Source organism: Staurois parvus, unplaced genomic scaffold (assembly GCF_062004578.1).
Source record: "Staurois parvus isolate SC_StPar_1 unplaced genomic scaffold, SC_StPar_1.0 ptg000126l, whole genome shotgun sequence".
Taxonomy (NCBI): domain Eukaryota; kingdom Metazoa; phylum Chordata; class Amphibia; order Anura; family Ranidae; genus Staurois; species Staurois parvus.
In genome coordinates, this window is record NW_028317922.1 from 1,104,817 (window position 1) to 1,128,922 (window position 24,106).

At 43.0% G+C, this 24,106-nt stretch overlaps 1 long non-coding RNA gene across 2 annotated transcripts; it reads right to left on the bottom strand.

The window, feature by feature from the left end:
• Nucleotides 1-1,677: 1,677 nt before the first annotated feature.
• LOC149466509 (uncharacterized) lies at nt 1,678-22,355 on the bottom strand. Of its 2 annotated transcripts, XR_016312035.1 has the most exons (5): nt 22,203-22,355; nt 20,549-20,625; nt 14,936-15,025; nt 6,672-6,789; nt 1,678-1,970 (listed from the first exon to the last, which is right to left on the bottom strand). It is a non-coding gene; the product is annotated as an uncharacterized LOC149466509 (long non-coding RNA). The 2 variants fall into 2 exon arrangements; XR_016312034.1 differs by lacking the exon at nt 1,678-1,970 and having other exon boundaries at nt 6,586-6,789.
• Nucleotides 22,356-24,106: the final 1,751 nt, after the last annotated feature.

A 24,106-nucleotide genomic window follows, 5' to 3' on the forward strand; every position in this document is an offset into this window, starting at 1 on the left:
CACTTTTTATTGATATCACAGAGAGGACACCGTCTCCTATGTGATGTAATGCCTTTGTGACAGGTGCTGCTTCTTCACACATCAGGAGTCTATTTCAGCAGCAAGCCGACAGACAACTTGTGATACATTGTTACATACAACACACTCCCAGCTCCTGGTGTGTACCCCCCCCCGCTGCCACCAGCATAGGACATGTTGATGGCAGTGAGAGGGTTAATGATGCCGTAACAGATGTTGGTGTTTCTGGGGGTTGGAGGGGCATTAGGGGCCTCTTACTATATGGCTGATTCATGATTTGGCTGCCTTGTCTTGGCAGTGTGTATTTCCCTCCTGTGATCCAGTTTGTGTTTTTCTGCTCCTGATAGTTGTCTGTGAGAATGGCTGGGGAAGACAGGAATGGAGGGCACTCACACTCTATTAGTTTCACTGCAGGCAGGTGAGATGTCGGGTCTTTTAGACCCCTGTCACCAGTTACTGTGAGCAGGGAAAGGGCCACGCTCGAAATGCGTTGTCATGGTGACAGTGGAAGCCTCCATCTTGTTTTGTCCAGCTTGCGCTCCACCTTGATCCCCGGGTCCGGTTAACTTCCTTTTTTGACGTCACTTCTGGTGCACCGCATCCGAGCACATGCAGGTTACCGAGTGACTCCCAGAATCCTAGTGGACCCAGCCGGAGACCCATTGATGGTGGATCCTTACTAGCGGAGTCGCTAGTGGTTATAAAACAGTCCTGTTTGCTGACATGGGCTCACCGCTGACACTCCTGAAGCTCTGTGAGCTTCTATCTCCCTGGAAGGCTTTCCTTTAATATGCAATGTTGCTGTTTTTATTGAAGTTCATCCTCTCTTGTTCTGACTGGTATATTACCATTGATCAAGCAAGAGAGCACGTGTTTTATCTGCCATAAATATGCTTGTGCCTTGTTATAAACGTTTATTTTTAATTTGACATGGTGACTCCTTTATACAAGTCACTTTCCTCGAATCTCTTTTGGGACATTTGGTTTCATGTTTGCTTTTTTCACCACTCTTGGTGATTTTCATGCGAAGCAGCTGAGGACTAGCAGCCACTTTAGACAATCATTCTATGTATAAAAAATAAAAAATATATAATGGCGCCTATGATATATAAAAATCCCTTTTTCTTGATATACCAGCTGCAAAATCCACCATAAATAAATAAAGTGTAACAAATGCCACAAAATATAATTTGCGCTAGTAAATATGAAAATATATCCGTGAATCAACAAAATATATATAAATTATTTCCATATAAATAATACTTAAATAAAAAATGTCCAAAAAAAATAGTCCACACTTTGAAATATGTAACACAAAAAAACAGTGCACAAAAAAATATAAATAACAATACCACCACCAAAAAAACTGAATAAACTCACCAGAGCTATAAAAAAAACACATGTATTGCTCTGGGGGCGGTAATATTAGTAGAATAATGAAGCATCCATAGATGTGTCTTCAGGGAATGATATTCTGCAGACCCCAGATCCAGATAGACCAATTTCAGATGGAACAAATATTTAGGAATCAAATATCATCAAGGAAATCCACTTCTCCAAAAAAACTTTCTTATTCGTATCCAAGGAGGGAAATGCCAGACACTCGGAAGAAACAAAAGAACTTCATGGTGCAGTATTATTAGAAAACCGCTTCTTTATTAGATACTCATTGCACTTATCTCAAAAGGTGTCCCAGCCGACACCAGCGTAAACAGCATATGACAATCACAACGAACGAACGGATGAACGAACGAACCCAGCTACTCGGCACATGCGCAGTAGCTCGTGGAAAAAACGTAATGACGTCACATCGATCAAGCTCCGCCCCGGATTAGATTTTAGTTTTTAAACATAGATAAAATAGTGGTAAGTTAATATAAGATATTATGGTGTGTTTCTGACTTTATGTAACATCCTCTTTAACCCTTGAACCTCTCCGTTTCTTCTAATTTCTGTTAAAAAAAAAAATTATATACATATATATAAAATATTTTTTATGTATACACACTGCAAAACCCACCACCTATCACCCACAGCTGGCAGTTGGATTACAAAAAAATGGAGATCTAGAGTAGAAAAAGTTACTTTTTTGGGTTATTGTATAGATTTTTTTTATAACATCTTAACTTTACCATCTTACAAAACAGGAGAGGATTGGCTGGCTATAGGGGTGGAGGAGGCCAGATTTTTATTTTTTATTTTTGTGACACTAAACAATATCCCTATTATTCAGAAACAAAAAAACAAAAAACACATTCGCCAGTTACTGTCCCTGTAATCTATTTTTCAGGAAATCATTTCTTACTGTGTTTTTCTACTTCTTTATAACATCCTCCATGAGATTCCACACCTTCCCTCCAACTTCTATTTGAAAATGAAACTCCTTGTGACATCCTACATTAACTCCCAAACCTCTCCTTTTCCCCCACTTCTCTTTGAAAACAGCAATGAATATTAGTTGTAGCCACTGCTCTATACACACTGCACGCCCCATCACCCATCGCCCAGGGCCCATATCAGGAAGTTGGATCACAAATTAAAAAAAGTAAAAATGGAGATTTGGAGGGTCTGAGAGCACTAATGACCTTTTTTGGCTTAAGAACCAGAGTTTAGTGTCACTTCTTTAACACCTTACTAAAAAGGAGAGGATTGGTCGGCTGTAAGGGGAAGGAGGAGGCCGGATTTTTTTGTGACACTAAACAATATCCTTATCATTCAGAAAAAATCCAATACACATCCACTAGTTCATAAAACATACAGTGCCGCGCTTTCTTTTAGTATGTGATAGCAAACAAATTATGTTATAAAACAGTGAACATATGTGAAAAAAGAAAAAGTGAACCTATATGAAAAAAAGTCTCCAAGTATAATGTTTTTCTTCAACTTGAAACAAACTTCACAATTTCATATCTTCATGCAATATCAATCCTCCACCACAAACGCCAGATGTGCCCTTAACAGGATTTTTCACCTCACATATAGTTTGGTCAAAAACGATGTGTCCCTCGAGGTGGACATAAATGGTCAGATGTATCCTGAAAATGGAATCTTCCTCCAAAGATCACCGATCCCTTTAATCTTTCCTCCTCCATTCAGCATACATGATAAAAAAACAAGTAAAACACAATAGTGCTTTATCCTTTAAAACACATTACTTTATTAAAAGCATAACAAAGGAAACTTGTCCTTACAACCACATTGTTACATTTGAGGAGTGGAGTTTCCTTTGCTTGCTCATACAAGAGTATTGCAGGTTTTAAATGCGCATATATCTGGTGCGATCTAGCACCTGTACCATGTGACTAGCCAGTTTTTATGCTTTTAATAAAGTAATGTGTTTTAAAACATTTTTGACATGTTTTTTGACATGTATACTGAATGGAAGAGGAAAGATCACCGATCCCTTTAATCTTTGGAGGAGGATTCCATTTTCAGGATACATCTGACCATTTATGTCCACCTCAAGGAACACAAGCGGTTTTTGAACAAACTATATGTGATGTCAAAAACCCCTGGTGAGGGCACATCTGGCGTTTGTGGTGGAGGATTTATATTGCATGAAGATATGAAATTGTGAAGTTTGTTTCAAGTTGAAGAAAAACTTTATACTTGAGACTTTTTTTCACATATGTTCAGTGTTTTATAACATAATTTGTTTGCTCTCACATACTAAAAGAGAGCGCGGCACTGTGTGTTTTATGTATTGGAATCCACGCACATCATGAGTATGTGTTAGTGCGAGCTGCTTTCTGATATATAGTTTTGTATTTGACACAAGAAGGGAATATTTTTAGTAGCATTTGTGACTGTGTGAGAATTTGTTGTTTATAATTGTACACATCCACTAATTAATGGCCCTGTAATAAACTATTTTTCATTAAACAATTTATTACTGTGTTTTTCTCCTTCCTGGTAACATCCTTCATGAGCTCCCACACCTATGCTTTCCCCCCCACTTGTTTGTTTGAAATGAGCACACTAGTTGTGATCATACGCCCTGTTCTATGCACACTGGAGTGTCACTTTAACATCTTGCAAGAAAAGAATGTGATAGCCTGGCTATTAGGGGAGGAGGCCAGATATTGTTTTGTGAAACTAAATGATATCTTGATTTAACAAAAAAAAAACAATCTATTTTTCAAGAAATTTTGTCTTACTGTGTATCATTGTGATATCCGCCATTAACTCCCAAATGTCTCCTATCCCCCTCACGTCTGTTTATTTGGAAAGAGCAATGAATATTAGTTATGGCCATGTACACTGCTCTACATACACTGCACAGCCCACTCACAAAAAAAAAAAATAATAGGGATTTGAAGCAGTAAAAACTACTTTTTGGGTTAACAACACATTTTTTAAACCAAAGTTTAGTGTCACTTCTTTAACATCTAACAAAAAAGGAGAGGACTGGCTGGCTATAAGGGGAAGGAGGAGGCCAGATTTTTTTTGTGACACTAAACAATATCCTTATTCAGAAAAAAATCCAATACACATCAGCTAGTTAATGTAATAATCTATTTTTCATAAAATCATTTCTTACTGTGTTTTTCTGCTTCCTTGTAACATCCTTCATGAGCTAAAACAATCAATAAGTGTAGCGCTCTGGTGAAAACTAACTAAATCTCAACATAAACAACATGTGACATAATGGTGGAGCAAACAGTGAATCTTAATGTGAATGAATGCTAAAACAGTGCAACATCACACAATATTGTGCATATGGTGGAAATGACTAATAGTAAGCCCCCTAATACAGGGATATACCCTATAAAACACGTGCTCTGTGTCAACACACTATATTCATACCATAAATAAACTGCTGAAATCAGAAAAAAAAAAAAAAAAAATATATATATATATATATATATATATATATATATATATATACAGTAAGTGAATATAAATGAACACATCACTCAAAATAATATCTCATAAACAAAACGTGCCACCAGTGTCCACAACAATAAATGCAATCATGCAGGTGAATCTTGTGCGTTTGTAGGCTCTGCTGATGACTCCACACACAGCTAGATTGGCTCATCACCTCCTTGCTGCGACCCTAAAAGGGCCTAAATGCCTTATGGATCACTCCTGGATCCCCCTTGGGTTAAAGCGTATCCTCTAGGAATATCCTAAATGGCTCTTATCCAGAAAAATTTAGCTCCCACATGGTCCACAAAGAGAAAAGCCTCCATAGTGTATTATCATTTATTAACACAGTAATTAAAATAATATACACAGGACACTCACATGATACATCATGGTACATCTTCTTGTATACAGCATTTTGAACCTCATGTATGGGTGTACTTGCATGGGTTCTTTAGGGAGTCCAAAGATGGCGTCCGCGCCGGAAATGACATCACCTGAGGAAGTCACGTGTGAGGTGATGCAACGCGTAGGTGACGTCATTTCCGGCACGGACGCCATCTTTGGACTCCCTAAAGAACCCATGCAAGTACACCCATACATGAGGTTCAAAATGCTGTATACAAGAAGATGTATCATGTGAGTGTCCTGTGTATATTATTTTAATTACCGTGTTAATAAATGATAATACACTATGGAGGCTTTTCTCTTTGTGGACCATGTGGGAGCTGATTTTTCTGGATAAGAGCCATTTAGGATATTCCTAGAGGATACGCTTTAACCCAAGGGGGATCCAGGAGTGATCCATAAGGCATTTAGGCCCTTTTAGGGTCGCAGCAAGGAGGTGATGAGCCAATCTAGCTGTGTGTGGAGTCATCACCAGAGCCTACAAACGCACAAGATTCACCTGCATGATTGCATTTATTGTTGTGGACACTGGTGGCACGTTTTGTTTATGAGATATTACTTTGAGTGATGTGTTTATTTATATTCACTTGCTGTATATATATTTTTTTTTTCTGATATCAGCGGTTTATTTATGGTATGAATAGAGTGTGTTGACCCTGAGCACTTGTTTTATAGGGTATATCCCTGTATTAGGGGGCTTAATATTAGACATTTCCACCATATGCACAATATCGTGTGATGTTGCACTGTTTTAGCATTCATTCTCATTAAGATTCACGGTTTGTTCCACCATTATGTCACATGTTGTTTATGTTGAGATTTAGTTTGTTTTCACCAGAGCGCTACACTTATTGATTGTTATATTTTGGTTTTTCACTTTAGGTAATAAGGTGCAGGTGTAGCAGCTTATTTTTAGTTTAGTAGGACTGAGCGCAGGAGGTTTTCCCCAATCCTTCATGAGCTCCCACACCTATGCTTTTCCTCCTCACTTGTTTCTTGGAAAGAAGCATGCACACTAGTTGCGATCATGTGCATTGTTCTATGCACACTGCAAATCCCATAGCCTATTTCAGCTTCTGGTGCAGTTAAAAAAATAGAAAATGCTGCATTTTGTTCTAAACAGAACCATACTGGAACATGGCAAACTGCATCAAAACTGCACCACAACAGAGTGTGGTGTGAACTGTAAGCAAAAACGTATCGGGAATGCATGGAGAGTGCGTTTTGTGGTGTGAACTGGCCCTACACGAGATCTTTATCTTTCAGAAATAAGAAATACACATCCACTAGTTAACACTCCAGTCATCTATTTTTTGTGCAGCATTTGCTTTCAGTTCTGCGGTCTCAGATTTGTGCATGAAAGAATAAAGCCGTACCGTCTGGATTATTGGCGGTTGTCAGCAGCATCAGGAGTGAGGTAAGTGAGTCAGGTAGATTGTGAAAATATCTCATCCACTCGATGTCCAATCTGGAATCTTGCAAGCAACCCAGAACCTAGAAATAACGATCATAAAATGATTTAGATGGTGCAACCATTGTACACAGCAAATGTCAATATGTCAGCATTATAAATAAAGGTGTGAGAAAACTATTCTAGCCAATAAACACCCACCACCAGGGACACAATTCCAACATTTGAATTTCGGGCTCTAAATGCTGATAGATCTAATCTACTGGCCACATTGTCTAACATTCATCAGATACAACACTGTCATATCCTAACTAGGGATGCAAGTGTGATATCGATACTGTCGGTCAAGTACTCGCCGTTACCAATTACCGATACTTTGCTATGCCATTGGCGTCCATACAGAATGTATGGACGCAAATTGCACCGCAAAGAATAGCATGCAATTCAAACAGGAATGCGATTCCTGTCCAAATCGCATGTGGTTTCCCCACTGCTCATGTGTGAACCCAGGCAGTCGTATCATGAGTTCACACTGGAGCGGGGAGATTTCCCACAGTGAAGAATGGGAGAGTGGGCGTGTGGGGATGTATACTATGGTAGCAGATGGTAGGAGAGGAGAGGAAGCCGCAGAGATTTCAAATCTTCAGACCTGTGAAGCTGCTTTCTCTCCTTTCCTTGCAGGTATGACAGTTCGGGCTAGAGAGATTTTGATTGGTCAGCACCGTTACCTGAACGATGCTGACCAATCAGATGGCGTCTAGCCCATACTGACATCCCTGCATAGAGAGGAGAGAAAGCAGCTTCACAGGTCTGAAGATTTGAAATCTCCGTGAGTTCCTCTCCTCTCCTTGCAGCGATGACAGTAGGGGCTAGACAGCATCCGATTGGTCAGCACCCTCCATCTGAAAATATTCTTTATGGAGCATGGAGACAGCGCTGCAGTGGTAATTATGCATGGCCGTAAATTATGCTTTTTTTTTTCGTTCAACTAGCAGGCTGAACAAAAAAAACAACTGGATTCCCCTGTTAATATAGTTTGTGTTGATGGGGGATTCGCTCTCATGAAGCCAGTTTTATTCTGACAGTGGGGAGACTTTCCCACTGTCAGAATACAATGATCAGTGTTGCCCGTGTCACTGATCGAGCAAATGAAACACAACAGGCTGGTGGTACAGAAGTCAATCGAGTGACCGACTTCTATACCACCAGCCAGCCCATACAGTAGATGGATCGAAATTCTGCTGGTCCATGCTGAACTTCGATCCATCTATGGACAACCTATGGTTCACAGGTTTCCAATCTCTCTTCTAGAAACTTGAACGCAGATATAAAAAAAACAAATAATGCAGTTATGTTATAATCAAAAGTAATTAAAATATGTTATAAATACTAGTACAAGTACTGGCATTTTACTTGGCACCATCCTCCTGCAAACCCCTGTACAGTAGATCACAGGGTGGGAAAGTGAGGGGTAGCATTAGTGGCCAATCAGGAGTGTGCCGACAAGGATCTTGCTGACAGAAGGCGAGAACAAAGAGATGAACTCATCGGACTATCGTTGCCCTTCCTCTGTCCAATCTCAGGCTTGCAGTGGAGAGATGACAAAGCTGTATTGCTATGTTGTAGTACATGAATGTCAACACAACAACCTAACTCCACTGTCTGGCAGGGCTGCATAAACTTCTGCACCCGACAAATACAAATCATCTTTAGCAGTTTGTCTGGAGGACAAAAAAACAAAACAGAAAAATAAAAACTTTCAAGATAAAAAAAATTAAATGTTGCTGCAGTTTGTATGTCCATTTCCTCTCTGCACACAAAGCATAACCACTTGCCCTCCAGAGGATTTACCCCCCTTCCTGACCAGGCTATTTTTTGGGTTACTGTAACTGACAATTGCGCAGTCATGCAACGCTGCACCCAAATTACATTTTCTCCCATGAATAGAGCTTTCTTTCGGTGGTATTTGATCGCCTGTGCGTTTTTTATTTTTTGCACTATAAAAAAAAGAAAAAAAAACCAGACAAATTGGAGGAAAAAAAACTTTATTTTTGACTTTTTGCTATGAAACATGTCCAGTAAAAAAAAGTTAAAAAAAAATCTAATTTCATCATAAATTTAGGCCAAAATGTCTTTGCTAAAATAAATCCCAATAAGTGCAAATAAATTGGTTTACGTGAAAGTTATAGCGTTTACAAATGGCGGTATATATACATTGAGATTTTTTTTTTCTTACTAGTAATGGCGGCGATCAGCAACTTATAGAGGGACTGCGTAGGACATTCTGACACTGGGGGGAACTGACTTGATGTCACTGACATTCCCAGTGACACCAACACAGTGATCAGTACTAATAAAAAGCACTGACACTGCCCTAATGACAATGGGCAGGAAGGGGTTAACATCTGGGGTGATCAAAGGGTTAACTGTGTGCTGTTTCACTGTAAACTGTGAGTGTGCTTTCCACTGTAAGCACACTGCTTTATATGGCTCTGCTATGTAGAGCCATACAAAACAGTGTACAGGAGCTGACAGGGGAGAGAACTGTATTGTTTACATACAATACAGTTCTCTCCCCAGTCGGTAATGCTCGGCGATCACTGGGTGCTGGCAAGTAATCACTGACTGGGACCCGGTGATTGACAGCCGAGGCTGCGAATAGTGGCGAGGGTAGGGGCGCACGTCCTCTAACCGGAAATGCAAAATCACACATACAGATACACACACAATATATATATACCTTAGATTCTACGCCCCTTGGGGGTTAGGGACTGATGTGAATGTAATATATATATGTAAAGCGCTGCGTAAATTGACGGCGCTATATAAGTACCTGAAATAAATACATACATACATACATACATACATATACACACATGATTTTGCGCACCCCTGCTAGAGATATTTTTTGGTGGTATTTGAATTTTTTTATTTTTGCGCTATAAAAAAAAAAAAAGACAATTTAAAAAAAAACAAAAAACAATATTTTTAACTTTTTGCTAGGTGAGGGTGAGGGCACACAGTTGTGGTCTGACCCCATTGAACATGACATGTTGTTTAACTACCTGCCGACCGCAGATAGCCGAATGACGGCTGCACTGCGGCCGGCCAGTTCTGAGTGGACGTCATATGACATCCGCCCAGAACGCGCCCTGGGGCGCGCACCCGGCGATCTCCGTGATCGCTGTGTCCTGCGGACACAGCTGATCACGTGATGTGGTAAAAGGCCAATCACAGAGGCCTTTTACCACGTGATCAGCAGTGTCCAATGACACGCTGATCAGAGGGAAATGCAAGTGCCGGTTCTCGGCTGCACTTTCCTCACGCTGTCAGATCGTGAGGAAAGTACTGCCGAAAAGCGGCAGTTGTCAGAGCGGGGATCGGCACCGATCATCAGGGCACTGATGATCAGTGCCCTGATGATCGGTGCCCAGCAGTGCCACCCGCAAGTTCCGCCCACCTGTGCCCAGCAGTGCGCCCACTAGCTCCGCCCACCTGTGCCCAGCAGATCACCCACCTGTGCCCAGCAGTGCACCCACCTGTGCCCAGCAGTGCACCCACCTGTGCCACTCTGCAGTGTCACACACCTGTGCCCAGAAGTGCCACCTACCTGTGCCCAGCAGTGCCACCCACCTGTGCCCACCCACCTGTGCCCACCAGTGCCACCCACCTGTGCCCACCCACCAGTGCTGTCCACCAGTGCCACCCACCAGTGCAGCCCAGCAGTGCTGCCAGCCAGTGCCACCATTCAGTGCCCAGCGGTTGTGCCAGTCAGTGCCGCCAGTCAGTGCCCAGCAGTGATGCCAGTCAGTGCCGTCTATCAGTACCCATCATCAGTGTCACCTATCAGTGCCGCATATTAGTGCCGCCTATCCGTGACACCTCATTAGTGCTGTCTATCAGTGCCGCCTATCCGTGCCACCTCATTAGTACTGCCTATCAGTGCCCTTTAATGCTGCCTATCAGTGCCGGCTATCAGTGCCCATCAGTGCTGCCTCATCAACGCACATCAATGAAGGAGAAAAATGACCTGTTTGAAAAATTTTATAACAGAAACAAAGAAACTTTTTATTTTTTTTCCAAATTTTTTGCACTCTTTTTATTTATAGCGCAAGAAGTGATTAAATACCACCAAAAGAAAGCTCTATTTGTGAGAAAAAAATGATCAAAATTTCATATGGGTACAATGTTGCATGACCGCGCAATTGTCAATCAAAGTGCGGCAGCGCTGAAAGCTGAAAATTGGCCTGGTAAATAAGGGGGTATAAGTGCCTGGTAGGCAAGTGGTTAACCACTTGCCCTCCAGGGGATTTACCCCCCTTTCTGACCAGGCCATTTTCACGATACGGCGCTGCGTTGCTTTAACTGACAATTGCGCAGTTATGCAGCACTGCACCCAAATGAAATGTATGTCCTTTTTTTCCCCCACAAATTGAGCTTTCTTTCGGTGGTATTTGATCGCCTGTGCGTTTTTTATTTTTGCGCTATAAACAATAAAAAGACTGACAATTTTGAAAAAAAAAAACAATATTTTTTACTTTTTGCTGTAAAAAAAAATGTAAATAAAAATTTCTTCATAAATTTAGGCCAAAATGTATTCTGCTACATGTCTTTACTAAAAAAATCCCAATAACTGTATATTTGGTTTACGTGAAAGTTATAGCATCTACAAATGACGGTATTTATATACTGGAATTTTTTTTTTTTTATGCTAGTAATGGTGGCAATCGGTGACTTATAGCGGGACTTCGGTGGGCATTCTGATACTGGGTGGGAACTGAATAACTGCCACTGACTTCTCCAGTGACACTCATACAGTGAACAGTGCTAATAAAAAGAACTGACACTGTACTAATGACAATGGGCAGGAAGGGGTTAACATCTGGGGCGATCAAAGGGTTAACTGTGTGCTGTGTGTGTTTTACTACGTATGCTGTGTTTTTTACTTGGGAGACATGCTGCTTTGTATCTCTCTGCTGTGCAGAGAGATACAAAGCAGCATGTCCATATTGACAGCAGAGAGATCTGTGTTTACACACAGATCTCTCCCCTCTCAGCCCTGCTGACAATCACCAAGTCCCGGCTAGGAATCGCCGGCCGGGAACCGGTGCTTGACATATCCAGCAGCCAATGACCTCCTTTATTGTATACTCTTTGTAAAATCAATGACAGTGCAGCAGGATGAAAGACTACCCCTAACATGTTTTATGCCAACCAGTGCTCTATGAGTAAGCGTTGGTTGGCGTGAAGCAAGCTAGAGTAGTCTTGTTCATCCTGCTGCATTGTAATTCATTTATGAAGAGTCTACAATCAAAGTTAATGTTGTTTACCGGTCATGCAGTCATCTGATTTTCTCCATGCCTCAAGTTTACAGTGGAGAACTGGATTAGCAGCTGGGATTTTGGGCAGAGAGAGGTGGACGGACCCGGAGCAGGATTGTATAGTAAATATGGGAGCGCTGTGCAGAATATGAGCCCTGTTTACATTAGGTGAACAGAAGCTTGCTGGTGGGTGAAAGTGAAAAAAAATGAGTTTAATTCGGCTTTAATGTTCCAGCATACAAAGACATTTTAGACAATGGTGTGCTTCCAGCTTTGTGATAACAGTTTGGGGAAGGCCCTTTCGGTTCCAGAAAGACTGTGGCCCTGTGTACAAAGTCAGCTCCATGAAGGCCTGGTGTGATGAGTTTGCTGTGGAGAAACCCTGGAGTGTCCTTTATAGAGCCCTGACTGAACACCTTGAGGATGAACTGTAATGGTAATTGTGAGCCTGGTCTTCTCATCCAACATCACTACCTGACCTTCCGCATGCTCTTTTGACCTAACAGGCCCAATGAAATTCCCAATGAAACAAACATGTCTATACTTATCTGCTCTGTGCAATAGAATTCCACAAAGTGGCTCCGACCCTCCCCTTCTCGGGTCACCCACCAGTGCTCCTGGCGCCTGCTCTCTTGCTGGTGACCCCAATAGAAAGCAGATTTACATGGGGGCGCTCATACGGGCTTACTCTCGAGTCCCGCTGCTGTGTCCATTGACACAGACAGCAGAACCTGGCCCCACCCCACACTCCCTCATCACATGAGTTGACTGACAGGAGCAAGAGTCAATGGCTCCCGCAGCTATCAATCTGCCCAGTGAAGAGGGACAAAGAAAGGAGAGACACAGCTCTTATGCACAATGCTGGATCACAACGGGGATCAGGTAAGTATAAGGGAAGGTGACAGTCTGTTACACAAAAGGTTTTTTACCTTAAAGCGGAGCTCCACCCAAAAGGGGAAGTTCCACTTTAAGGACTGCTCCCCCGCTCCCCATTAAGGATTGGCAACTTTGGGGGTGGGGTGGGGAGCGGGTACCCGAATTTGACAGGTACCCGCTCCCACTTCCGGTCCGATCGCCTAGTGTCCTCCCTCCCTGTAGTCTTTTGGGACACATGACAGGTCCCAGAAGATTACAGGACTGTTCATAAAGCGCAGTGCTACTCGCACATGTGCAGCGGGTACCCGGCTGTGAAGCCGCAAGCTGTCACAGCCGGGTGCCCAATCTGAAGATGCCGGCGCCTGGAACACAGGACGGCCGGTGAAACGGGCTACAGGGGACACACAATGGGACCGAGGGACAGGTAAGTGGCTGTTTTTTAAAAGTCAGCAGCTTCAGTTTTTGTAGCTGCTGAATTATTTTTGGACAGGGTGAGTGGAACTCCGCTTTAATGCATTGTGACAGTAGGCAGGTGAAATCACCTGGTTGCGTCCTGGATGGACGATATATTTGTCCGAGATTCAGGGTTTATGGGGATTTGTACCACTAGAGGGAAGTGCTGAGTCCTTCAGCACTGAGATAATGAGCCCAGCTGAAGGTAGTGGGCTCATTAACACTTGTATAAGGCTTCCCAGAGTGCTTAGGGAGTTGCTCCACCCTGGAACCAGATCTGTGCCTGAACTGTCTGGGGAGCTGACCTGTTATCTGTGTGGCTAACCTCCCAGTACTAGCAACTAGGTATAGCAGCAGGCTGTACCTAGTGGGTAGCTAGGGAAAAGCTGTTGTTGCAGTAAGTAGCCAAGTTGGCCAGGATTTATTTTGATGTCTCTTTTTTGTTTATCATTTTTTTCTGTAAATATTGTAAATAAATTGCACCTGTTTGTTTTCACCTCCACTATTGTTGTGCTGTGCCTATCTTTTTTTGTGTTGTGCACCCATCCAGGGGGTCACACACACCCGCTGCCGAGCTAACCCTGTTACAGCATACAATCCATTAAGTTAAAAACCCTTGAGGATTTAGAACTACTTTAATGCCTGAACTCAGCTGCTGCAACTAGAAAATGAGACAGAACACTGCACATGCACGTAGATTGAACCTTGTAGCACCCATGCTACAACTGTGCGCCCACTATGGGGTGCGCACATGTAGCATGCAGCCAGTTCTGCAAACAGCAGGATGGAGGGGGATCAAGGGGCCACAGGTTTCTGTAGAAAAGACCCCTAATGTATATGTAAAGGAAACAAAGAGCAGCATTTTAAAATGAGGACCACTGGTAGGTTCCATTCAAGGAATACAGGATAATTGTTGTTCAAAGTTACTAAAGGCGAACATTCACTTTATTAGACTTTCAGTTTGATGACAGGTTTACACCATGCCCAGAGCTGAATTGCACAAGAAAGCGCTCTGCATTCCTGTGCGGTGTGAATTGAAGGCCATGAATTTTGAATGGGCTAAAGTCGCACTGCACTGTGCCACACTGGGGTATATTTACTAAAGCTGGGGAGTGCAAAATCAGGCTCACTTCTGCATAGAAACCAATCAGCTTCTAACCTCAGCTTGTTCAATTAAGGTTTGGCAATAAAACCTGGAAGCAGACTGGTTTCTATGCAGAAGTCAGCCTGATTTTGCACTCCCCAGCTTTAATAAATAAGCCCCACTGTAACCAGATCACATGGTACAAAAGTACCATGCAGTCTGGTGCGGGCAAACACACTGCATTTGTGACCGGCACTTGGGGTGTCATTAAATTTCTATTGACACCCGCTGCAGATTGCAAAAGCTGTATGTTTTGCATCTAGGTTTAATTGCAAAGGAAAGCACAGCACGTTCCTGCGTGATTCAGATGTGGGCATGTGAGAACCGGCCTAATAGCCTGTTTGTGGTGTATAATACGTATAAATTCTAGGTCAGCCGGACAGTAATGGGTATTACCTGTACAGAAAGGTCAGCAAGAAATATAAGAAAACTCACAAATTCCACATTTTCCTTCAGTCTTCAGGGTGGCTCCCAGGCTGCTTTGCGGTAACGCACGTCTGATGTTACAGTTAGAGATGAGGGTTTCTCAAAAAAGGCAAAAGCAAAATTCACAAATATGGTGACATACAGGATCCTTAAAAAGTTAGCAATAATAGATAATAAAATAAATACAACTTTACAGCAGAGATGTGTTATTCATTGGAGGGATTAGATAAAAGTCAAATGTCCCCAGACATCCCAGGATGTAGAAAACACCTCCAGAGGCTTTGCTTCTGGTATTTCAAATTAAAATCCAAGGACAGGCAGAAGAGGCAGTTCTACCTTCAACCATGGACTGCACTACAGGGTTTTCAACTCCAGTTACTGGAAATATCCCACTTTTTGATCAGTGCATGTAAGGGGGCACTCCGATGGGATCAGTGCATGTAAGGGGGCACTCCGATCGGAACAGTCCATGTAAAGGGGCACTCCGATCGGAACAGTCCATGTAAAGGGGCACTCCGATAGGATCAGTGCGTGTAAAGGTTCACTCTGATGGGATCAGTGCATGTAAGGGGGCACTCCGATGGTATCAGTGCATTTAAGGGGGCACTCCGATGGGATTAGTGCGTGTAAGGGGGCACTCCGATGGGATCAGTGCATGTAAGGGGGCACTCCGATGGGATCAGTCCATGTAAGGGGGCACTCCGATGGGATCAGTCCATGTAAGGGGGCACTCCGATGGGATCAGTCCATGTAAGGGGGCACTCCGATGGGATCAGTCCATGTAAGGGGGCACTCCGATGGGAACACTGCATGTAAAGGGGGAACTCCGATGGGAACACTGCATGTAAAGGGGCAATCCGATGGGATCAGTCCATGTAAAGGGGCACTCCGATGGGATCAGTCCATGTAAAGGGGCACTCCGATGGGATTAGTGTTGTAAGGGGGCACTCCAATGGGATCAGTCCATGTAAAGGGGCACTCCGATGGGATCAGTCCATGTAAAGGGGCACTCCGATGGGATCAGTCCATGTAAAGGGGCACTCCGATGGGATTAGTGCTGTAAGGGGGCACTCCGATGGGATCAGTCCATTTAAGGGGGCACTCCGATGGGATCAGTGCATGTAAGGGGACACTCCGATGGGATCAGTGCATGTAAGGGGACACTCCGATGGGATCAGTCCATGTAAACGGGGAACTCCGATGGGAACACTGCATGTAAAGGGGCAATCCGATGGGAACAGTCCATGTAAAGGGGCACTCTGATGGGATTAGTGCTGTAAGGGGGCACTCCGATGGGATCAGTGCATGTAAGGGGACACTCCGATGGGATCAGTCCATGTAAACGGGGAACTCCGATGGGAACACTGCATGTAAAGGGGCAATCCGATGGGAACAGTCCATGTAAAGGGGCACTCTGATGGGATTAGTGCTGTAAGGGGGCACTCCGATGGGAACAGTCCATGAAAGGGGGCACTCCGATGGGATCAGTGCATGTAAGGGGGGACTCCAATGGGAACAGTCCATGTAAAGGGGCACTCCGGTAGGATCAGTCCATGTAAGGGGACACTCCGATGGGATCAGTGCATGTAAGGGGGCACTCCAATGGGAACAGTCCATGTAAGGGGGCACTCCAATGGGAACAGTCCATGTAAGGGGGCACTCCGATGGGAACAGTCCATGTAAGGGGGCACTCCGATGGGAACAGTCCATGTAAGGGGGCACTCCGATGGGATCAGTCCATGTAAGGGGGCACTCCGATGGGATCAGTCCATGTAAGGGGGCACTCCGATGGGATCAGTCCATGTAAAGGGGCATTCTGATGGGATCAGTGCATGTAAGGGGGCACTCCGATGGTAACAGTCCATGTAAAGGGGCACTCCGATGGGATCAGTGCATGTAAGGGGACACTCTGGGAACAGTCCATGTAAAGGGGCACTCCGATGGGATCAGTGCATGTAAGGGGACACTCTGATGGGAACAGTCCATGTAATGGGGCACTCCGATGGGATCACTGCATTTAAGGGGGCACTCCGATGGGAACAGTCCATGTAAAGGGGCACTCCGATGGGATCAGTGCATTTAAGGGGTCACTCCGATTGGAACAGTCCATGTAAGGGGTCACTCCGATGGGAACAGTCCATGTAAGGGGGCACTCCAATGGGAACAGTCCATGTAAGGGGGCACTCCAATGGGAACAGTCCATGTAATGGGGCACTCCAATGGGAACAGTCCATGTAAAGTGGGCACTCCGATGGGATCAGTGAATGTAAGGGGGCACTCCGATGGGAACAGTCCATGTAAAGGGGGCACTCCGACGGGAACAGTCCATGTAAAGGGGCACTCCGATGGGAACAGTCCATGTAAGGGGACACTCCGATGGGATCAGTGCATGTTAGGGGGCACTCCGATGGGATGAGTCCATGTAAAAAGGCACTCCAATCGGAACAGTCCATGTAAGGGGTAGGGGCGGCTTCATGTCGGTCAATCAGATAACAAATGGCTGAGGGTCCGGGCAGTATGTGTTTTTTATCAGAAGGGTCACCTCTATGCTGCAGATTCAAAGCAGGGAGCCGGCCTGTGCAGATTGCCAGTGACCTCTGACCCCCCAGGTCCCATTAAGGGAACCTGCCTACAATACAGCCGCCATTACTAGGTGGTCCCGGATGTAATAGAAAGGTGAAATTGTGGAGGATTGTATGAGCACAGCACACATTGTCAGATCAGATTGGTGGAGATCGCTGTTCAATCATATCTGACTTTCCCCCCACACCATGATTGTCACATGATTGCTTGGGTGGGCGCTAACCATGGCAAATCGTCATACAACTCACTGTTTATGTCTTCACAAAATTTTAAAGTTTAAGGATTCACAAAAGTCACAAATTGAAGAACAACAAGCACCAAGTCACTCTATATAAACAATTGTTTATTCAATGGGACTATTATTTTGATGATATTTGGATTCATACTAATCACTACTAATTATTTATGAGCATTTGGTTATTTTTATTTATGGAGGATCATTTAAATGCATTTTAGTTGAGTGTTATTAGTTGGTTTATTATTTTTATTATATTAAATGAGGGTATTATGAATATAAATGAAATTGAGGGTATTAGTAAGTACATCATGTCACTAATAGATGATTTATGAGCACTTGGTAAAATATATTTTTTTAGAGGAGTATTTTATGTAGAATTATTTTGATATTTATTTGGAGGAAATTGATTAGTTGAAATTATCTATTTCAATATTTTTTGGTAATTATACACTTTTATTAGTTATTTGTATCATAATTTGAATTAATTTAATGGTAATAATTTAATTATTATTTATTGAGAAGTATTTAGGAGCGCAACATATATTTGTAGATATTTCCAACACAGTTGTAGTTATGTGGTTCATGTTTGCGATCCTCTAGTAATTATCACATCTGTGGCTCGCAAGTCACTCTGATTCATCTATAAAAGGCAAACGTTACCTGTGTCTTTTGACAGATATACCCAGTAAATATTTTACCATTGCAGTACCTCTAGCATCTCCCCTGCAACCTTCATACAGTCTATAGCCCCTTTAGAGTCTCCCTGCCACCTACAGATTATAGCTGCTCTAGTATCTCCCTTCGTGCCACCTACACCCTCTATATTCTCTCTAGTATCTCCCTGCCAACCCACCACCTTCAGGGAAGTTTGCCTGTCATTCTAGAACCGTGGCCACTCTGCACCTCCTTCCCACCACCACCTACAGGAGGTCACACAGAGGATGGCTCTCTGATCCAGTTTGCCGTTGTGTTTTGCACTGCAGACCCTATGCAAATCCAGGTCTGCCAGGATTGCCTCCATGTAACAGGATTTGAGAATGGTGACTCGCTCATGATAGCAAATAATGCATTGTGGGAAGGCAGGGGGTATAGCCATGTGTTTTTATACCTGAAAGTACTGGGATTTTCACTGGTGTGGATATGGGAGGTAGACAGGAACTAGGAAGGTAATTAATCACTTCCCGTCCGGCCCATGTATATAAATGGCCAGACGGGAGCAGTGCAGGGGTGGGTGGCTGATTATAATCGATTGTTGTACAGGACGTTGTACAGGACGATCACGTGATCACTGATTGGCCAATCAGTGATCACATGAAGAGTAATAAGCAAGATGTCATTTCTGACAGCATTGCTTACTATGTGTGAAATCTTTGAATGATCACAGAGGTGACATGGTACAAGGCTATTCACAACAGCCTTGTACCATGTGACAAGCTGTGACCAATCACAGCTCACACAGTATTTCTCAATGGCTGCAAGAATGCAGCCAGAGAAGAGTAGAAATTATTGCTTTTACAGCCTTTATGGGTGTAAAAGCAATCAGTGTAAAAAAAAAAATCTTCACCACCCCCCACAAGTAGTGACACTGTACTACTTGTGGGGGGTGATGAAGATTTTTTTTTTTTTTTACTGCTAGGGTGACAGTATGTTGACAAAAAAAACAAATAATAATATAAAGAAATAAAATAAAAATTTAAAAAAAGTTTTGAAAAGTTATAATTTTTGGTTATAAACTAATTTGTTTTTTTTTTTTTTTACTAAAAAGATAACTGAATAAAATTTTGCCAAGATTTATGAAGAAAGATTATTTATTTTTTCAAAATATTTGGGACTTTTCATTTATATAGCAAAAAAAATAAAAATCCCAGTGGTGAATAAATACCACCAAAATAAAGTTTTATCCATCTCAAAAAATGCTAAAAAATTCATATGGGTACAGTGTTGCATGACCGCGCAATTGTCATTCAAAGTGTGATAGTGCTGAAAGATGAAAATTGGCCTGGACAGGAAGGGGGTAAAAGTGTCCAGACTTGAAGTGGTTAAAAGGCATTTACCAAAATTTTTTTTACTATTTAACTATCTTAAAGTAGGAAAAAGTGTTATTCCTGCCAAAACCTTTTTTCCAAAGAAGGTGGGATGCAGTTAGGATCTCTGTCTGTGCTCACTGCAGGGGAGATTCCTCCTCTCTACATGTTCAAAGGAACAGGAAGTGAACGGGATCTCTCTAGGGACGCATCAGCAAATAAAACCACTTTATTCATAGAAGGGGAAGTGTTAGAACCTCTGTGATTTTTTTTTTCTTGCCTTTCATATAGTGTAAACGTTAGCTGGGTATACACAGTCTTTTTTCAAGCAACCAGTTGATTGAATGGGAAGAAAAAAAACAAAAGAAAAACCAAAAAACAACTTCCCAAATCCCAGCATGCACACAAGTGAGGGATACACACGTACTGAGATATGGGCAGTTCCTGCTGGACAGGAGGAATTTCAATACGCATATACTCTGCTTTACTCTCCTCATTTCCTATGTGGGTTAAGTGAAATTTCCTTGATAAATGTCAATAGAAACTCAACAGATGTCCTAACACTTCCACTTGCAAAAACAATAGAAAAAATGATTTTGTTTGAAGATTCACCTAAAATCCATCTCATTTATTACTGTGCCGGAACCCACAGCCCACAGAGGATGCCAGTGAATAATGGAGATGTGGACATGGAAGGATTGTGTACCATGTATTGCCTATAGCCAACACACAGCAAGTATTTATACAGCAATAAATGAAAAATAAAAGCTTACTTACTACTGGCACAGATCAGAATAATCCCAGCAATAGAGCTGCAGAGAATACAGATCAACACGATGGTCTATGGAGCGATTCTGCGAACAGAAAGAACACAGCCAGGTCATAAAATAAAGACTAACAAAGCATTCCCATTCCACCAATACAAAAGCAGTTACTCATACGCATTCTTATAACCACTCAATGCCGTCATCTTTCTCATCATCTTAAAATATTTAGGGATGGTTACCTGCAAAAGACACCTGGCAATTAGACCCCTGATGTCTCCCCTGCCCTTCACTGAAGCCAATGAAGCGCAGATCACGCAGTGCGAGTCTGAGGTTCAAAGGTGGAAAACTGGAACCCGGGAAACATAGTGGGAGGTGGTAGGGGAATTGGATGGTGCATTAACGGGGACCCATGAAAGTGATCCATCAGCTGTACATCCACCAGATCGCTTCTACCTGACAGCTGAAAATCGGCTTGTTAAAGATGCATGCTACAGGACCTGGGAAACTGTGTAAAACCCTCTGCTGCTGCAGACATATGCCATACATCAGTGGAAGCAATAGGATTCAATAAAGTCCTAAAAGGCTACGTTCACCTTTCTGACCAGATTTCATATTAAATCTATATTTAAGGTGTAACATAACATATGGTCACCTTCTCCAACCCCCCCCCATCCTGAAACTGCACCCCACATCACCGGAACCACAGGATGCTTCTACATGCACAAAAAAAAAACAAAGATACAAATATCCAGTGATTGTGTTTCCAAGTGCAATTAACACAATACTATGCACCTCACATTTTGGGGGCATGACCCCCTTTTCCAAGTCTTGAAAAAAGACATGAAAAAAGGGGGCCAACACTGTCCCAGAAACAGGCCTCAGCGATTCAACCGTGGCCTCCACCCTCTCTTCCGCTAGCAGTGCCAGCTTTGTCCATAGCTGTGGCACATGCAGGGTCCCTGGCACCTTGAGCAAGCCGGCGCTGAGGACTGAACTGGTGTTCTGGTCCTCCCTCTGCCCCACTGGTGTCACACTTTGGATAGGACACTTCATGTGCCAGCATGGGTACCCCCAGACAAGTGTGGATGCATAAGGAGGCACAAGGCACGAGAGTTCCTCACAGAGATCTGCGATTTTGATATTGTATTATGTAATATGGTTCATTATTAAAGGATTCATTGCACTAGGGCACATGTGTGCTTTGTCTATTTTTGTTTATGCTTCTACCTGAGGCTGTTTGAGTTTGATTTAGGTGCAGCTGTGTATGGCTCTGCTCACACAGCCATGTGACCAATTCACAGGGATCAGTGATTGGAAAGACTACAAGTCCCATCTGCCACAAGAGCAGAGGAACTCACAGATCTAATTAGAGCGCTGTGTGGTGGTGTCACTATACTTGTAATCCATTGATATTTTCCTCCACTTCCAAAACAGTATGTGCATACCTCCAGAGAGACTGGGGGCTGGGCTGGGGACGATGCAGGAGCCTATGCACTGCACCAGCAATAAACTGATTGTAACTGCCATGCTCTGCAGGCTTCAATGCACTTTATTCTGACTCAGATTGTTGTGATAGCAATTTATCCCTTGTGAGACCTCTCTGCCTAGCCTGTATAAACAGATATAATCACTGTGGACAATCCTTATCAGATAGCTGAACTCACCAATACTGTGTTCATCCAGAAATTGCTTTATTCTGTACATGTGAAACAGGATACAGCAGAATGAATGGTTTCCAGTATTATGCGGTCAAAAGATGATACTTTCTGTAGCGTACTATGCAGAATACATGTGTCCCTGTTACATGTGGTCTGTTAGCTGCCTCCATGACACAGGAAGTACTGTACTCAAGAAGAAGGGAGGAGCTTCATATACAAAGGAACTGTGTCATTGATCTCAGGGAGGCAATATGAAAAACAAATGCATTACCAAATAAGGCCACTGGTGGCAGCATATAACTAACTATAGAAATATCCATATGAAATGGTACAAAGAATAAACGATATGAATTCTCATGAACATTAACAGAAATATTAACTGTGTAACAGCATACACGTATTTGTTTATTTTACCATGGTTGCATTTATTCAATCTTTTCAACTATTCCTTTATAATCCATCATACTAAAACATATACAGTCCTATCCTATGCGGTTATCAAAGAGCCACGATGATATAGAACTGATTTGACCATCGACAAGAGATTACAGCTGGCACTGTGCTTTACTGAATAAACTACTAAGGCTACCCAGTTCAACTTGTCAGCCAGCCCCAGTCTAACAATGGATTTTGCACAAGGAACATGGATAGGTATAACTTATCAAAGAGGGGGATAAGATAGCCAGTTCAACATGACAGCCAGCCAACAACCGTCCATGTTCACTGCTGTAAAAGCCAGTTACTTGATTGGATTGCGATCTAGAGAACTGGAGGCCAAGTCAACACCTCAAACTCCCTGTACCCCTCCAACCATTTTTGCAGTGTGGCGGGGAGCATTCTCCGGCTGAAAGAGGCCACTGCCATCCAGGAACAGCGTTTCCATGAAGGGTTGGACTCCATCAGCAGCAATGCTTAGGTAGGTGGTCTGTAGAAAGTAACTTCCACATGAATGGCAGGAGCCAAGGCTTCCCAGCAGAACATTGCCCAAAGCACCACCCTGCCCCCACCGACTTACCCTCTTCCCATACTGCATTCCACAGCCATCTCCTCCCCAGGTAAGTGAGACACACCCAACCATCCACATGATGTAAGAAAACTAACGTGATTCTTCAGACCCGCCACCTTCTTCCATTACTCCGTGCTCCAATTCTGATGCTCATGTGATCATTGTAGGGGCTTTTGTCTGTGGAGCTGGGTCAGCATGAGCACCCTGACTAGTCTGCAGATATACAACCCCCATAGACAACAAACTGTGATGCCTATTTTTTCTGCTTTCAAAACTTCAACTTCAGAGACAACATGTTCACTTGCCGCCTAATATATCTCAGTCACTTTCAGATGTCATTGTAAGCAGATAATCAATGTTGTTCCCTTCACCTGTCAATGGTCATAATGTTCTGGCTGATCAGTGTCCTGTATACAGATCCCAGTATACAGGATTATATTATATACAGATCCCGATATTATTGTATAGAATATAAAACCCTGTCTGATATTCTGCAAATAGAGACGTCATGCCAGGTGTAGCTGATCTCTCCGGGATAATGGCCTCCAATCGCACACCCCCTTTTGATCGCATCCTGCCCTCCAATCATGCATCCCCTTCCGATCGCACAACCCCCTCCGATCGCATCCCCCCTGCGATTGCAGCTTGATTTCCTGGGAGCTATACCCACACTGATATCCTGCAGCACCACTGTTGTTACTTCCTCTGGATAGGTAGGTAGATAGGTAGGTAGGCACCCTCACAACCTACAATACTCTTTCATAATCCCATGGAACAAGAGAAGAAAACATCCTCCATAGTGTAAAACCACTTTATTCCAATGAAATAGATAAGTCAAGAAATTTGCACTCACATTTAGTTGATAATATACAAGCCTTTACCCCAGGTACTGGGTGTATTGCAT